The sequence below is a fragment of the Pinus tabuliformis genome, chromosome J (assembly GCF_031772625.1).
Source record: "Pinus tabuliformis cultivar Carrire ecotype Pingquan chromosome J, CPIR1, whole genome shotgun sequence".
Taxonomy (NCBI): domain Eukaryota; kingdom Viridiplantae; phylum Streptophyta; class Pinopsida; order Pinales; family Pinaceae; genus Pinus; species Pinus tabuliformis.
Genome location: NC_142295.1, coordinates 1576585672 through 1576603736, shown reverse-complemented (window position 1 = coordinate 1576603736; position 18065 = coordinate 1576585672).

The window sequence follows — 18065 nt, the reverse complement described above, 5'->3', positions numbered from 1 at the left end:
TGGTTGCGTCTGCTGCGACATCTGTCCATCGTCACTCTTGAGGTGGGAGTACGATGCAGCCATTTTATGAGAACAATTAGCAGAACAACAGAAGAAGATGATGACAGAGTGTAACGCTTCAACATATGGTTACACACTACACAAGCGACTCCTCTTTATCATTGCCAATCAGCTACTACAGCAACTAACTACCAGTGCTACAGGAATTAACTACATATTCATGACAACTAACATTCATTCTAAATTGCAACAACTATTCTTCTCGTACCATTTAGAGAAGGTACAGGATAAATAGTGTAATAATTAACTAGTTATATATAAGTTTTGGTTTTTGATTATTGTTGCCTTATAAAGAGATATTATTTTTGTGGTCGATTATTGTTGCGTTATATTTAAAGATGGGATGTCGAAATTTGTTTTTTTAATAATATAACATAGTTAATTGCTTAGGTAAAGTATGTCTATCATAAAAACTTAAGTGACAATTATCATTCTCTTTTTTGTGTAACGATTCCAATGCCCAAGTTCTACTTATATTTAATCTATGTAGGTTAATATTATTTTTGGAAAAACTAAAAATACATACTTGTACAATTTTAAAAAGTTAGAAATTTTAAAGTGTGGACTAAACCCACACCAGCATTAATCTGCAAATACCTAGTTTAGAGTTCTTTGGTTTACATATTCACATAATTTTTCATTTGGCTTTCGCTAAAGGTGTTTTATTGAATAATGATGATTGCTTATATTATTTTATTAGCAAAATCAAAGGCTACACTAATTTATTTATGTAGTGGTAAAATAAATGTATGTATGTTTGTTTACATATATATATATATATATATATATATAGTCTAAATTTCTTTTTTTTATAAGCTTCAGCATGTGATTTCTATTAATAAAAAAGAGTATTACATTGATAATAGTTATGTTGCCTTGACCAAAAGATTCATGGAGCAGACCAGTGTACAAAAAACCATTAAAATCTCAATGTAGACAGTAAGATATTAGACTTAATCATGCAGAGCCTTAGCCAGGTATACAAAAAAGCCATTAAAATTTCAAACTAGATAGTAAGATACTAGACTTAACCATCGAGAGAGAATACTTAACATGATAGTAAGATACTAGACTTAACATGATAGTAAGTTACTAGACTTCACCACGTGTCTTACACAAAAGGAGATGTGATCACAGGAACAAAAGAAAGACCGTCGAAGGTCTAGAGAAAGATCCACAGTAACACAAAAAAAACCATACCACCATGCCAAACGTCCATACTAGAATTACAACTGAAGAATCCATTAAAAACTTTAGTCTATAACTAGAAAGTGGGGCGATGAGTTCGCTTGTGGAGAGATGGCTACCAGAGGTGAAGCATTCATTGGTGGGCCATTGATGATAATAGGGTGTCATTCTCCTTTATTGATTAGGTCTTCGAATTGGAGACTACAAAGTTTTCCACCCTTGCTAATCTGGTCCCAAGGTCATCAAGGTTGAACTGGATGTTCTCAAGAATCCTTTTAATATCTTCCTAACCTGCAAACAATTTCTAGTTTTCTACCTGCTTGTTCCAAATAACCATGCAAAGCAGATTCTACATTTGCTAATGTGATGTTATGGAATGTAGAAAACGAAGTCGACGCTTCCTCTTGGATCTTAGATCCATTTGAGGCGGTCTCCAACAACTTATGAATGTGAAAAATAAGACTGTTCAACAAATTCTTTCGATTCTAGGAGGAGAATTTCCTTCCTTACTTCTGGAGGATGGAGTCAAAATAATTCACCACAAACTCCAAACCAAAGAATCGCCAACATGAGGAAGAGGAGCTTGTCATTCATCCTCTGTGACTTGGCATTTTTTGCTGAGGAGCCATAAGAGCAGAGAGACAATAGTAATACACCATAGAGAAATGACGATACGACAAATGCGAACCAGATAAGGGATTGACGTTAATAAGGGATTTAATGAACCCCATTATCGAGATATCATCTAAAAATATGTAAGGAGTTGTGAGGAAAATTGACCACCCAAATGTCCACCCTAGTTGAAACAAGAAAGGACCCCAAGAACTTGACACCTCCCCAAGCTCTATGAGAAAAGCAACTAGAACTTGAGAAAAACACACAGAAGGCAAGACTGATTGACTTGAGTGTATTAGATTGGGAGGTTAAATCACCCTATTAAAACCAAACAGAAAACTAACCTGGGTACTATACCCCACACACCAAGACTGGTTAATTAAAGGATATCGCTGATAGGTTTGAGCCTTGAAATGATGAGGTTGGAAAAATTACCACCAATTCAAAGGATGGCTCATTCCTATACTATGGAGGAAGAGAATGAAAAACATTTACCCTCCCAAAAATATTTGGAACAAGAAAAAGAAGCCCAAGAGATAGTGAATGTGACAGTGACATAAAACATAAGAGCTAGATGAGAACAATAAGGAAACAAAATTTTCACTAAAATGGACTATAGGAAAGGTATATACAAGAACCCACATAACTTGGCAAAGCCATCATCGCCACCCCAACTGACGAAACAATTTCGCCACCCGCAAGAGACCCCCATGCAAATATAAGGGGAAGTTAACATTGTGTTAATACATGCACTTGAAAGATATTACCAGGGTTTGCAGGGTCATGGGAGTGTTGGGCATCAGATCCCCCCACAGCATGTTTTGGGGCTCCAAGCCCAAGTTTTGGGTCAAATGTATTGTAAGACTCCGCGAATTGCAGGTGTGGAACACGAAGTATAGGTTGAGTCATAGGGTTGTCCGCCCTAAGTTTTGTAATGTAATGTAATGCCATGTCAGCCTGCCTATGGTTCGCGGACCATGGGATTGTATAAATAGAGCGAGGCTCTAAGTTGTAAAGAGAGCGAGGAGAAAAGATAGATGAGTATGAATGGTTTGAGCATAGAGTAAGAGTCTAACTGCTTTGGGTTGTAGTAGTAGGAAGAGGCTCTGCAGCTGAGTGCATGGAGGCCTAGTAGAGTCAGCAGCTGAGTGTGTGGACCTCTGCAGCTGAGTGCGTAGGGCGGTGTCGGGTCTGTAACCTTGATCAAAGAATAATAAAGAGAAGTTGACTCCGATTGCTCTATATTTGCTTTTGTAATACGTTCTGTGCAATTATACTATTTTGTTTATTGCACACCCTTATATGAATGCTGGATATACTGTTAATTATCTCTAGACTTACACAGATAAGCTAAGTAATAGACTAATAACAAGTTAATAGTAAGGAACTTGGGTAATAATACGGATCGCGCCCCAAGTAGGGCTGCACGAAGGTAGCATCACAGGTTGTGAATGACTAATAGATGTGCGTAGCAACGTGCACACAAGGTCAAACCGCAGACCATTGGATACCATCAGACATCCCCAAGGTGTAGAAACCTGGTTCTAGCACCCTCCCATACTACTTCGGGTGAGACCTCAGTCTGCGCTCCAAGGATTGGTGTCGAAAGGGCCAGTAGTACTGGGATTTGTTTGGCTAAACCACCTCTGAACCTGGGTCAGGCCCATACAAGCAACAAATGGTTCCGTTGCCGAGACCGAGATCTGCATAAGGGATGTCTGATGTCGTGCCACTAAAATCCAACAAAGAAAGAAATTGAAGAATGGTTGGACAAGAATATTCACGAGTTCGCAGCGCAGGAAAACAGAAATCTGCGGGTATCAAAGGAATAGTGGTTGGAGTGCTACTTATATACGTAAATCCATGAAATTTTCTTTGCATCCTTTCCCTCTGAGTTGTATGAGTGGATCGCGAAGCTAGTAGAGAGTCAGGGAAGGGGTAGGCTCGGCAAACCAATTGTGTGGACTCCTGAATTGGTGCGCAGACTAGAAGCGGCAGTAGAGAATATCGCACGTGTTGTGGACCACTGACTTGATCGAATTATAGGAGGATTTATCACCGAGCTCGCAGTAGACACGACAGTCAGTTACAGCGAGGCGGAATGATGTTTCCTCAAAGGACCGCGAGGTAAGTACATTAAATCTTTGAACACTTGGATTAAAATTCTAATGTGTGAAAAAAGGGTTATGCAAATAAATTGATGTTTGGGGTAACGCGAAGTGGGAGGACCTATAGAAACGGAAGTAATGAAGAATTACAGACTAGTCCCTTGATTTCACCTCTACGGGAGGGCGAGGAGGAGCTCGCGAGAGTTTCGCCGAGGAGCGCGATTAGTCTGATAAGACATCGAATTTCATGCATACCAACCCCACCTAGACCTCCACCGGTTTTACCATCTTCACCTCCAACTTCGCCCACACCACCTCCGCCACCACCATAGTTTAATATGGAGAGCGCAATAAAGTTGCCGGTATTCAGGGGAGTAGGAAACAAGGATCCAGACCAATTTTGGTTCGTGGTAAAAGCTGTATGGGAAGTGCAAGGAGTCACGGATGATAATATCAAGAAGGCAATGTAGGTTAGCGCGTTGCAGGATTGTGCGTTGACATGGTACATTAAGCATTCTAATGACCATCCAAAGGCAGGGATCGCAGATATCCAGACTGCATTGAACAGGGAATTTAGCGGGCCAAAGTCGAAAACCCAATCAATCATCGAGTTTAAGGAGATTGCGATGCTCCCGGGTGAGACCCCCTGGGATCTGGACCAAAGACTAAAGGGTATGATTCGTGAAGCCAACATGACGTTGACAGATGGACAACACCGCGCATGGTTTGTAGCGTCACTAACACCGCACTTAAGGATGGCGCTGTCACAACAAAAACTTTCCACCCAAGCTGAAGCTTTGGATATGGCAATGAGATTGCATGAGACCCCTATAGAAGACCCTGGTCCATGAGTCCAACAAATCCACGCGAAACTACAAAATCTGTGTTTGGAGATGCAGAGCTTAAAATAGGACATGACACCATGGCCAGAGGAGCTCGAGGAGGTATGGTGAATAAAATGCAAAGGCCAAGGGCATGATAAGGACCATTGTCCCGTCTTCACGAACTACTTGGCAGGAGGAGGGCCAATGCCATTAAGACCAGAGGCACATGTAGGACCGAGCGCGGCGCCTATATTATGGTGCGCGATCTGTCAGATAGGAGGAAAACACACTACATATAATTGTCATCTATTGCAGAAGTATACACAGACGTCCCAACAATTGTTTTGTAATTTCTACAAGTCGGTAGGCCATGATGAATGCACCTGCAGAAGCTACGAACTAATGATGGATCAGACTCCTGCCTACAGGGTGCAGACCGAAATGCGAGCCCTCGACCCAAATACAAGAATGATGCGCGTTGGATTTTAGGGGCGTGGTCGAGGTCGAGGTGAAATGGGACCAGGAAAGGGTCGCGGACAACTAATTTGTTACAATTGCAGAGGGCCAAGACACTATGCCCGCGATTGTACAAACCCGACAAGGACATCATATTTGTATTGTACTCAGTTTGATCATGAGGCAGAAGACTGTCCTACATTGATAGCAAGACTCTGCGAAAAAGGGGTACTTCAGCCCCCTCCAACTCGGAATTTACAGATGATGAGGTCTGAGCCATGTGAAGAGGACTCGAATGTAAACATGATGCTCGGGAGCGGTACAACCACTGGTGATGATAAAGGTAAGCAGTCAAAAGAAAGTGCGTGGGTTCGCAAGGCTCCTAGAAAGGAACCTGAATTTGATTTAGCACGCGCGAAGGAGACATTCATGGAAGCTAAGAAGAGCTTCACGGAGGCCTCCACTTCTGATAGTAAGGATCAACTAGAACTAGGGATGGATCCTTCAATGCTCACTACCTTTCTGGAGACATGCATGAAACTGCTACGCGACAGCAAGGTAGTAAAAGGGCTAGAGGAACTTATCACTAGGTGCGCGGAGTCAGGAGAACCACACGTAGTTTGGAAATTGGGAAAGCATGCATTGCGCACAGGAAGGGAAATGAGGTTGACTGCGCAAATCAGCGAGTATGAAATGGATCAGGTAATCTTGGATCTCGGATCGGACGCGAATGCACTGCCAAAAAAAACATGGGAACGCATGGGCAGACCCATGCTACAGTGGTCTCCTATTCAGTTACGAATGGTGAACCAACAAAAGATATTGCCCATGGGAAGATTGCAAGGGGTGACAGTAGATATTGAAGGAGCGAGCGCGCAGGCGGATTTTGAAGTGATAGAGATTGTCGATGACAGTAATTCCTATCCCGCGCTACTAGGAATAGATTGGGTCACTGATATGAACAGAGTCATAAATCTGAAGAAGTGCAAAATGATCTTTGAAAACAAGTCACTACGCGTAGTAGTATCGCTAAATCTAGCCGAAGGAGCACGATACACTGAACCAGTGCGCGACGATGATAGTGGTGACGATCTTGGCTTTATTTACAAGATAACTGCGCAAGAAGAGGATTGGGTGAATTCGACAGTAGATGATAGGATTTTGTGGGAGCGCGATAACTCCTGCACTTCGGATTCAGACGAAGAAGTAGAACGATGGCAGAACTAGTTACACGAGGTAACCACACTCAATTGCACCATGATGGTTAGATCACTGCGCTACGTGACAACAGAGGCAAGGGATCTGCCTACATATGATGGGTTGACAATGGTGGATGAATTCCTAAACAAATTTGAAAGCGCAGTACCAGAACAATAGCAGTTCGATGCTCTGAAGTGGGCACTGCGCGCAACGCCCGCACGATGGTGGGGTACGCATCAAGGAAGTTTTGAGGACTGGCGTGGATGCAAAAGGATGATGCGCCTACGATTTGGAAAACCCCAGCTCAGGATGAGAGCCAGTCACCAGGGGCGGAACAACTTGCACGCCCACCTTTCCCGATGGGTACGGACATATGCCATACAACCTGCACTAGCGCACACCACTCCCAGAATAGAGAATCGGGACAAAATGTAGCAGTAGAAAAGGCGACACACATTACCAATTATCCATGAAGAAGCATTCAATAGGGTGTGCGAAGTACTGAACAAGGTTCACCATGCAAGACACACTGATTGGGACCTGCGCATACCAACAGTTTGAAGGGCCTATAGGACCATGCACAAAACCCTGATCGCGGAAACGATTCCAAAGGTGCAGAACAGGGTAGGGACCGTAATTACTGAAGAGAATGAAAAAGGGAATCCATACGTAACAATGCCCGCAGATGTGACAGTGCGCAAAGACTAGGACGAAGAAATCACACAGCTATGCGAGGTCAAACACATAAGGCTTTAGGAAGCCATTCAGTGAGGGAACCTTAGACTTCGCGAACTCAAAAAAGATCGGGTATGACTGAGGAAGAAAAGCATTTTGATGGACGCAGAGGTCAAGAGGCTGGAAAACAAGATCAAGCAAGCACGTCGTGTCGATAGACCAAGGATGACAAGGCAAGGTGCGGATGATCATACCACTGAATTAAAAGACTATCACCAAGAACTTATGACTCTGATGCCATGGCTACGACCACATCTCACCAAACACAGTAACCAGGGGAGCGCACTACATATGATAGAATGCGTGGTGCCAGCCGTCGCAGGGGAAATTGAGGATTTTCTGCAGACTATATTGGAAGGCAAGATGAAGCCTCGCATAGATGGTGCGACCACCTGACTAGCCATAGGAAGCATAGTCTCAACGCTACAGGCAGTTGAAAGAGAGCGTGGGACTATAAAGAAGTCTATTTGGGGGTTGTGCGATAAGTGAGTTGCGTGCAGAATCAACATATCACAAGGTTCGTGCCCGTGCACGAGGGACAGTGCTGCCGCGCGGATAAGCTGGGAAGTGATCATTGGTGTCACTGTTCATGACGAGATGTCCGATTTAAGGCCAAATGGAGCGGTTGGCGGGCATTTAAGATGCAAATTATGGGCAAGATTTCGGACAATCTACCACCAAGAAAGAATTAATGGCCCAGAATTGGGGGGAACGGTTGAATTTGAAACTCTAGAGGCTAGCCACGAGACAACACTTGTTCTCTTGAGATTTGAGTAGTTGATTAAAGCACAAAGTGTTGAGTGTCGAGCGATATCTGAGCCCCTAAGTTCGCGAAAGAATGCATACACTACGAACAAGATGACAACTACCAGGCCAGGTTTGGGCTTTGAGGAAGGAACCGCCGACGAAACCGCATCAACCCATACGGTACATGATGTTCCCGAAGAGACTGGGGTTGCGCTGGAAATCCCGAAATCACCTCGGACGCCGAGACCGGAAAAAGATAAGCAGGGAGCAGGACCAGTCCGCATGTCCCCAAGGAATTCGTAGTTTGATAAGCTCTCAATGGAAGAAAAGGGCAAGGCTGTCACCATTGAGTCAGAGGAAGAGGAGGAGGACTTACAGGATCTGATTTCCGAAGTAGAGGAAGCAGAGGAATTTGAGGAGGATATCTAGCCGGTGTGCTCTGCAGCGAAATTTCCTGAGTACATCCCTCCGCAAAAAGGGAAAGCCAAGATACCAAAGGATCTAGATGCCACAAAGAGCACACTCCAGACCCCGTTCCTTCCTGATGGAATTGTGTTAGAAGGCTCGACCCTAAGCTGCGTGCCCACAATGAAGTTTGAATATTGGGACCTCGTGGACAGCGAGAAGTTCCAACACTTAGAGACGAAGAGCCTCATGAAGTAGAGCACGGAGGGGCCAATAATCACGTTAGAGCCGCGAAAATGGCTGTGCGGTGTGGAGAAGACTGGGTTGCTGCATCTACTATGGATACAACACTTTCACCTTGCTCCCATCACCATTTTCATCATCAGGCAGCTATTTTTCTTGGTTCATGATGGGTACGTATGGCTGGAGGAGCCTATTCCCATCATGGCAGCTCTCATCCATAGAATTTCCTGGCTTCCTTGTAAGGGAAAAGGCCTCGTGACGATAGTAGGAAAAAGCGATGATTTGGCCCTCGCGGAAGACATGAAGGCCAAATACAAGATGGAAAAGAAAAAGAGGAGTTATGCCATCACTAGCATCAAGGATAAAGGGGTGCACGTGGCCACCAAACTCCTGGCCGGCAAGGTAATGATAAAATGTTGTGCCAATGAAGTACCAGTGCCGGTGATTGCGTTGGCCGAACAATGCGCAGAGGGGGTCTAGTTCAACTGGGCCGAGTTCCTCTGTGAAGAACTTTTTATTAATTGCAAGGAGGCCCTTCCACTATGCATGGTTGCTCTTGTCCATCTTGCTAGTTGTAGGTGAACTACCTGAGGACAGTCAATTCCCGGACATTGAGCGTGACTTACCCGAGGCCGTGAAGTACCTGTCGCTCTGGGCTACCAAGGACGCAAAGCGGATTTTCGATACAAAGGTTTTCTAGGTGCTCATGGAGGCGAGCATTTGCATGTGGATCAATAGGCGGTCACGCCTGTCCCCCACAGTGCACAACAGTCTACAGAGTTTTGCAGATTTCAAGGCGAACATGCGCAATATCTACATTAGGGCACGGAAAGATCCAATGCAACAGTGGACCAAGCTCCCATTCATCGCCATGGATGATGCAATTTTTACAGTGTTAGAGACATGGCCTCTTGAGTGGTGCACCTCAGATTTAGCAGCAGAGAAAAGAAAGGAGGAGGCCAAGTTGCGTGTCACATAACTGGTTGAGAAGAGGTGCAACGAAAAAGCGGCAATAGAGGTAAGGACAGTCCACCAGGCAGCACAGGTCGCTGTGGAGCAAACAAAGGTTGCTTGAAGCAGCAACAGAAATGCAGACAGCAGGGGCCACAACAACATAGGTCGAGGAGGGTCAGGAATTGTCTACAGGATAGGAGACAGTCGACACAGACCTTGCAGGAGAGGGCACGAACCCAAGCATAACTTCCACCCAACTCAAAAGGCCACGTGTCATGGAGAGATCGGGTCCACGTAAAAAGGTCAAGGCCTCCAAATTGGCCATCGACTCAATCACGTTAACAAAAGGTGACCTCTACGACATCGGCGAGATAGTTCGCGTTGTCATCAAGGAAGCACTCCAAGAAGTCATGTCGGAGAAGCAGACTATGTTGGGGGCACTAAAGGTGCAGCTATAGGAATTACAGGTGTGACCCCAGTAGGAGGGTACCTTGTCTACCCACATCGCAGTAGGCATGACAGCATCAGAACATATGCTCCACACGAAGATGGCCAATATGATAACCTTACCAAAGGGAGCACTAGTCTCGGAGAGCACAATGGATAGGGTGACGCTTAATACAATGAAAGGAATTGGCCTTAACTTGGTTGCCCTTCCCCGCGACACACTTTATCAGCTGCAGGATGGGATAACAGCAGAACTCCGCGCTAGAGAGAGCTGCGCAATCCAGGTTCTGAGCGAGTAGAAGATTAATATAGAATAGCTTAGCTTGCAGCGCGACGAGTTGGTGTCGCAGAATCAACATTTGGTGCACACAGTAGATGATGCTTGCCGGCGCGTCCCAGATCTAGCTATTGCAACAGATCTACCGGTAGAAGTGCGGATCCACAGTTTGGCAAGTGGAGTCCGCAACGCGAGAGAAGAGACAACAAGGGTGCAGCTGGAGCTGAATCTCCAGATCGTCGAGTTGCGGTTGAAGGCGCAGCCTTCCACTCCCCCGGAAGTCAGAGAACAGTGTGCTAGTGCTATTGCAACAGGGATATAAGAGATTGGAGGTGCAGTGCGTGACTGTACCGGCATGTTGGAGAAGGCGTTGGAGGTCCTCACTACTTTGCAGGAGGACCCCAACATTCAGCGGCTGGAGACCGAGGCACGCGAACTCTAGCAACAATATGACAACATTAGAGGGACTATGCAGATAGTAGTCCTTACTTAGCAGCTTGCAAGGATGCAGCAGGCCAAGGCTTTAAACGAGCAGGTGGATGAGACACGCCACAAAGACACAGTTCTAAAAGCGCGCGTCCAGTCGTGGATTGATGAAGCTTTCAAAATCACGGCGGATATTGAAGGAAATCTTGCATAGATTCAAGGAAAGCATACACAGATGTAAGGTATCACGACAGAGGTCTCAGAAGAGAGGATGCAGCAAGTTTAGCAAGCAGCAGCTTAGTGCGCTGCGGACACCAAGAGAATTCGGGACCAGTTGGAGGGACTCCACGCTAAGATCGCCACGCTGATAGAGTGACTAGAGGGCGAGTCACAATGTTTGTGTTGGGGGTTTGTTGGGCATTGGATCCCCCCACAACATGTTTTGGGGCTCAAAGCCCAAGTTTTGGGTCAAATGTATTGTAAGACTCTGCGAATTGCGGGTGCAGAACGTGAAGTATAGGTTGAGCCATAGGGTTGTCCGCCCTAAGTTTTGTAATGTAATGTAATGTCATTTTGGCCTACCCATGGTCCGCGGACCATGGGATTGTATAAAATGAGCGAGGCTCTAAGTTGTAAAGAGAGCGAAGAGAAAAGATAGATGAGTACGAATGGTTCGAGCATAGAGTAAGAGTCTAAGTGCTTTGGGTTGTAGTAGTAGGAAGAGGCTCTGTAACTGAGTGCGCAGAGGCCTAGTAGAGTCCACAGCTGAGTGCGCGGGCCCTATAGCTGAGTGCGCAGGGCGGTGTCGAGTCTGTAACCTTGAACAAAGAATAATAAAGAGAAGTTGACTCCAATTGTTGTGTATTTGCTTTTGTAATACGTTCTGTGCAATTATATTGTTTTGTTTATCGCGCGTCCTTATATGAATGCTGGATATACTGTTAATTATCTGTAGACTTACACAGATAAGCTAACTAACTGACTAATAACAGGTTAATAGTAAGGAACTTGGGTAATAATACGGATCGCGCCCCAAGTAGGGCTGCGTGAAGGCAACATCACAAGTTGCGAAGGACTAATAGATGCACATAGCGACGTGTGCACATGGTCAAACCGCAGACCATTGGATACCATCAAACATCCCCAGGGTGTGATAACCTAGTTCTAGCACCCTCCCATACTACTTCGGGTGAGACCTCAGTCCGCACTCCGCGGACTGGTGCCGAAAGGGCCAGTAGTACCGAGATTTGTTTGGCTAAATCACCTCTGAACCTGGGTCAGGCCCATATAAGCCAACAGGGAGGGACATTTTTCATGTTTGGCACTCTCTACAAAATCCCAAACCTCCTAGAAATCATGCTCTCATCAATGAGCTCGCAGATTTGAATGTCAAGATCCCCAGGAGCTCGGCCAATCGTTCCAGCAAGAACCAAACCATATCTATTGCAGTGTGATAATCCTTGAGGAAAAATGGTATATCGTACTCCATAAAATCATCCACCTACTCGCATTTATAACAACAAGACCCAATTGATAGACCAACATCCTGAGAACGAGACAATTGTCACGCAGTGTGATGGAGAAATTAGGTGTCGGGTATGGAATTGCGATCTAAGTTCGCCAGCCCACTCTCCATTCCCTATCTTGGCATGGCAATCATGCCTTCTCTTAGTAATTGGATATTAGATAACATCCCCAATGGGGATTCTTCGTCCAAATTTCATATTAGTTTAACATTGACATTTTTTTTTTTTGTCTTTGAGGTTTCTACGAGTTTCATGATTTTGTAGACTTTCTTCCGGATTCATCGCATTAGGTTTCTTTATAATCGACGTTTCGAACCAGCAACGATGGTTCATCTTCAGGATGTGAAAGATTGTTAAAAGACTGATCTTATTTTTCAAATATATATAGAGGTGTATGAGATGTTTAGCCGACAATTATTAGTATTTGTTAATTATAATTTTAATTGTTTTATTATATTCTGTCAATTTTGATTTTATTTGTGAATTTTTTTTATTTATTAGAAATTGTCATTTTTATTAGGGTTATGGTTATATTCACTCTATTTATTTTAAACATTATATATTTTAATTATATTTTGTAATTATTAATTTGATTATTTTAATAGTTTAATTTTATTAATGATTTATTTTAATTATGTTCATTATATTACTTTTAATTAATTATTAATTTTTTCGGGTAATACTATTTGTTTTAATTTATTTTAATTAATTATTTGTTTTGATTATTTTAATTAATTATTTTGACTATTTTAATTCTTTAATTTTATTAATGATTTATTGTAATTATGTTAATTATATTACTTTTTAATTAATTATTAATTTTTAATATTCTAATCTTATTTGTTTTAATTCTTTTATTAATTATTTATTAATTGTTCCTACTTTTTTGTTTATATTGTTTTTAATCATGTTGAATATTAATTAGAATGAATATTTCTGTTTTATTGTTCATGGTCATATTAATTAATTAGCTTCGAATGGTTATTGTTCATGGGTACTAATTGAATCAACTTCGGCATTAAAAGCTGGTAGACCGGAACAACTTACAATCACTAAAAAAACTCAAAAATTCTCCAAACTCCTGGACAAAAAAGTAGCTCTCCAAAATGTATCTAAATACAACTCTCATTCTAAAATCAACACTTCACAATTTTCCTCATTAAAATCCCTGGTTAATCATAATCTTAATATCAATAACAATAATAAATCTATGGAAAACTCTGAATACCCACCCTCAACAGACCCAACAACAAACTCAACTCATAACAACACGCTCTCTACCTCCATTCAGAAAACATCCCTCAGCGAATACAACCCACCCCCCTCGCAGTCCTCTCAACTCACACCCCGCACCACGCATTCTAAACAAAGCTACAACAATCGTATGCCTCAACCCACGTAGTCCAAACTTACACTGTCCCCCACGTGGTATAAACCCAGCTCATATGATAACCAACCTACCTGTAATCCCACGCAGTCCAAACATTCCTTACGCTCCATGATCCAGCCCACGGTAGCAATCCTCCCACGCAGTCCAACACACTATCCCCCATGCAGTCCAAACTCAGTCCCACTGAACCCACGCAGACCGAATACTTTGTCTCCACGCTACAGCCCATCCAACCCACATTGTCTAGACAAAGCTTTAACAATCCTCCCATGTAGTCCAAACCTACATTGTCACCCACGCAGTCCAAACTCAGCTCTTACAATAAAACTTCTGTCCTCCTGTAATGTTCCCAATCAACCCAAGCAGACCAAATCCTTTGTCTCTACGCTCCAGCGCAGGGTAACTAAAAAACCCAGCACCCTCTCCCACGCTGTCTAATCCCATATGCCATAACCCAGCCCCCTCACCTACGCTATCTCTCACACAATTCATGCAGCCACAAGCCTCGCAACTGAAAGGACCATTCCAACATGCGCTATTCCAACCTACACACAAACACAAGAAACAAGATAATAATAGTGAACCTGGGACACATAACAATAATAATAATAAACCTAATGATAACAAAGACATTCTGGTCATAAATCTATCCGACCTCCAACTAAACGAACACACCCTAAACTTATTAAGAAAAGGATTAAATTTCTCCATCACACCTAACAAGATCCCTGTTGAAGACATTTTATGCAATATTGAATATGGTATCAAAAACCTTCCTGACAACATAAAAGAACAAATCAGACAGGACTGCTCCATAACCCTTAGGAAAGCAAAACCCCCAGAAGCAATGTCAGCAAACAAGAGTATCTAGCTCTCAAAACCTTGAACTCCAACCCTAATATTGTAGTGTTGAAAGCAGACAAAGGAGGAGCCACCGTTATCATGAACAAAAGTGACTACATAGCAAAAATGCTAGATCACTTAAATAACAGTGGCTGCTACAGAAAACTAAACAAAAACCCATTAAACAAGGTCTCCAAAAAAGTATGCAACCTAATCAAAACCAGTAAGATACAAGACAACAAAAATCTCATAGTTAACAATCCTTACACACCAAGAATCTATGGAGCCCCAAAAATTCACAAGGAAGACATTCCTCTCAGACCAATAGTAAACACGATTAATGGACCTACATACCATCTAGCAAAACACCTAGCCAAGAAACTTAAACCGCTAGTGGGAAACACAAACTCTTTTGTCAAAGACTCAACCCAATTCATTGAAGAAATCAAGAACATCAAACTTGATCAAAATGACATTTTGGTTAGTTTTGATGTCACCTCACTATATACCAATGTCCCCATTAATGATGCCATGGAGGTCATATGCAAACTCACAGATCCAGACACATCAAAGCTCAGAGAAATTTTCCTAAGGTCAACTTTTTTCAGCTTCATGGAAGATATTTATGAACAGACCTGTGGAGTGGCCATGGGGTCACCTCTATCCCCTATTATTGCCAATTTATTTATGGAGGACTTTGAAAATAGATCCCTCATGACCGTACCCCTAAAACTTAAACTGTGGAAAAGATATGTAGATGACACATTCATCATATGGCTTCATGGAAGAGAAACCCTAGAAACCTTCAAACAACATCTAAATAGTTTATCCCCTTCCATAAAATTCACTATGGAAATTAAGGTCAACAAAAGCCTCCCCTTCCTTGATATCCTCATCACTAGAAATGATGATGGCTCTATATCCCACCAGGTATATAGAAAAAGGACTCACACTGAACAATATTTACATGCCTCCTCGCATCATCACCCTACCCATAAACTAGGAGTCCTCAACACGTTAGCAACCAGAGCCCTTAGAATCTCTGACAAGGAACACCTAGAAAAAGAAATAGAACACCTTATTAAAGTTTTCCTAAAAAACAGATACAGCAAACATCAAGCCATCAAAGCCATAAATAAGGCAAAAACTCGACCTAACAAAAATAAAAACTTTGATAACATAATAGGAAAATTCAACCTCCCTTACATTCTAGGAACTACAGAAAAAATCTCCCGCATCTTGAAAAATAATGGAATTCTAACCACTTTCAAACCCTTAAACACTATCCGTAACTGCCTTAATCCAGTCAAAGACAAAATCGATCCTAAATGCCATAAAGGGGTCTACTTAGTCCCCTGCTCATGCGGCAAACCCTATGTAGGTGAGACTGGAAGATCTTTCAACACAAGAATCCAAGAACACGCAGCTGACATCAAACACAATCATTCCAAATCCTCGGCACTAGCTGAACATTCTGATAAAACTAAACACCAAATCTATATAGAAGACACCCGTATCTTAGCTAGAAGTGAACACTACTTCATAAGGAAATTCAGAGAAGCCATAGAAATTAGCAAACACCCTAATAACCTCAATAGAGATGACGGATGGACCATAGGTGAAAACTGGATCCCAATACTTTCATCCAAATCAACCCCCACCTTACTATAATCCTCCTCTAGTCAACCTAGAACAAACATAAAGGACCTAATCCGTTATAATTAAAATAAGTAGAATATATACTATCAATAGATAATTAATTAAAATAATTATATTTAAAACAATCAAAATTAACAATTAATTAAAATAAATATAATCAAAAATTAAAAGTAAAATAATTATAATTAAATAAATAATTATAAAATTAATCAAAATAAATATAATTAAAATACGATAAGGTTAATACAAAATTAATTAATATGACCATGAACAATAAAACATAAATATTCATTCTAATTAATATTCAACATGATTAAAAACAATATAAACAAAAAAGTAGTAACAATTAATAAATAATTAATAAATGAATTAAAACAAATAAGATTAGAACATTAAAAATTAGTAATTAATTAAAAAGTAATATAATTAACATAATTAAAATAAATCATTAATAAAATTAAAGAATTAAAATAATCAAATTAATAATTACAATAGTAATTCAAAAATAAATATAATTAAAATACATAATGTTTAAAATAAATGGAGTGAATATAACCATAACCCTAATAAAAATGACAATTTATAATTAAAAAAAAAAATAACAAATAAAATCAAAATTGACAGAATATAATAAAACAATTAAAATTATAATTAACAAATACTAATAATTGTCTGCGAAACATCTCATACACCTCTATATATATTTGAAAAATAAAGACTAGTGTTTTAACAATCTTTCACATCCTGAAGATGAACCATCGTTGCTGGTTCGAAACGTGGATTATAAAGAAACCTAATGCGATGAATCCGAAAGAAAGTCTACAAAATCATGAAACTCGTAGAAACCTCAAAGACAAAATAATCACCCAATACGGAAGGGAGATATTGAAAGAAGTTCGCAGATTTTAACGACACAGATTGCTCTTAACGAAAAAGAAGACTGACCTTACATTCTTAAAGAGGTGCAGAGATTCAACAATTATTCCTACTTTTGCCACTATCAATCATTCTCTGAGAAGCCAGCACAATAATCAAATATTCATCAAAGCCAACATTGCTCCTATTCGAAGCGAAATCCGAAAAACCAAGTATGAACTCAACACTTTATCCCAAAAAACTTTTGATTTTCATACTAAGTTAGCTAATTCAATCAAACCAGAGTTATGGGTACTAATTGAATCAGCTTCGGCATTAAAAGATGGTAGACTAGAACAACTTACAATCACTAAACAAACTCAAAAATTTTCCAAACTCTTGGACAAAAAAGCAGCTCTCCAAAATGTATCTAAATACAACTCTCTAAAATCAACACTTCACAAATTTCCTCATTAAAATCCCTGGTCAATCATAATCTTAATATCAATAACAATAATAAATCTATGGAAAACTCTGAATACCCACCCTCAACAGACCCTGTTAGGTTCCTATACCAATAGGTTTCATTTTTCATGATTGACTATGGAAGTGCCAAATATGATCATCCTTTCCATACTACAAGAGTTCCATATTTTGTATACACATAAAGAAAATTAAAAGATGTAAAGAGGGTATGCCCTAAAAGAAAAATCAAAGGGCAAAAAGAGTAAATTGGTAAAAAAAAATGATAGAAATGAACCCCAAACCAAAAGACCAGGAAAGTGGCCAGTCAAAATGCCATTGCTATCTTATTTTGCAAGTTCACAATGTGAAAATATTGTTGTTTATCACACTTGATGGATGGCCCAACAGTTCAATCTGGACCATTCCATGTTTAAATTGCTTGTTGTAGAATAGAGAAAGAATATCTGTCCAAACAGTTCAAGCTTTGTAGATGACTACATAGATAGAGAAAATAAGGAGCTCAACTGCTTAATCTGGGCCCTTGGAAGAGATAAGGGTAGACTTAGATAGGAGGGCAGTCAAAAGAAAAGAGGACAATCAGGGTTTGCTAGTCCAAATGTACCCAATCCAAAGGAAGAAAAA